This window comes from Aplysia californica, unplaced genomic scaffold (genome assembly GCF_000002075.1).
Source record: "Aplysia californica isolate F4 #8 unplaced genomic scaffold, AplCal3.0 scaffold01361, whole genome shotgun sequence".
Lineage (NCBI taxonomy): Eukaryota > Metazoa > Mollusca > Gastropoda > Aplysiida > Aplysiidae > Aplysia > Aplysia californica.
The window spans coordinates 64927-66101 of record NW_004798631.1 but is presented as its reverse complement, the minus strand read 5'-3'; the positions used below and the strand labels follow the sequence as shown (position 1 = coordinate 66101).

The window sequence follows — 1175 nt, the reverse complement described above, 5'->3', positions numbered from 1 at the left end:
CCGACCAACTGAAACTCCCAAAAAGATATCTCAAGATAAAAATCTAAACTGTTCACCAGGGTTTTAAACGTGTCACGACACGGTGGAATCGAGCTCTAGTCAATTGTTGGGCATTATAGTTCTTGTTATCCTTTTTAAGTTTGTTTATCTATCTTCTTTTGATGTAAAAATATTCTTTTATCTTGAATAGAAGTCGAGATATTTAATATTAAAGGAGGTGGGGGTCGCCTGGTGTTAGAGGCAAAGTTAGCGAGAAAATGGTCGCCAAAGTTCAGCGACTTACAATGCTGTAGTGTCTTTGGAAACTGCAAATTTTCATTTTTGTGCCTTTGATCAAGGTGTTTCAATAAAAATCACATAGAAATGCCTTTTTTAATCGACATAAGGGTATTGAATTGTTAAAATATCGTTACAGATACGAAAAACTGCCTGTTTCTTTGATTTCATTATTTTGACGAGCACCAAAATTCACCAAGATGCCTTACAAATCACTGTCATCGGCATCGCAGTCCGGTTAGAAAAAATCACAAACAGACAGTTTTTGCAGACAGTAGAGTAGGTGGTTTGCGGGTGCTCTGGTGTTCTTTGCTACTTCTTTCCTGTAAAAAAAATATATCGCCCTTATCGCTCCTACTCCTTTTTTGTGTTTGTTACTCACTTGTAACACCTCTAATCTTCTGCACGTATATGACCTTATTGTGTTGCAAGTGCCGTAAAACTCTAACAAAAAGAAGCAGACAGTAGAGAATTTTGTCAGCATTGTGATGCCTTATACCTTTTTGAGACAGCCTTGCGAACAAAGTTGTCAGCCAAGATTTAAAAAATAATGTTTTTTTGGGGGGTTAGTGTTTTATAGCGCTCGCAACGGCACACAGTCATAGGAGCGCAAGGGACACATTAAACATTTTCAGTTGAATTTTGCTCGGGTGGCGGCCGAAGCCTACTCTTATCGATTTTAGACCACCAAAGGATCTTTTACGTGCGCTACCTGCGAACAGGACCTTCGAGATTTTTCACTCATATCCGAGAAGGCTAGGTGTAGATCTCACATACCAAAAGATCAAGGGTGTGGCTGAAAGACAGCAGTAAGAAGGAGCCAAGGAGCAGCAGTAGAAAAGCCGCAGAAAGAGTCAGGAGCACAGAGGAGGGGAGTAAAGGGGGTGACGGGGTGGGGG

At 40.7% G+C, this 1175-nt stretch overlaps 1 protein-coding gene across 1 annotated transcript in view; it reads left to right on the top strand.

The window, feature by feature from the left end:
• LOC101856150 overlaps positions 1–1175 on the top strand; it is a gene marked incomplete in the record, with an annotated part of 25512 nt that overhangs the window by 9723 nt on the left and 14614 nt on the right.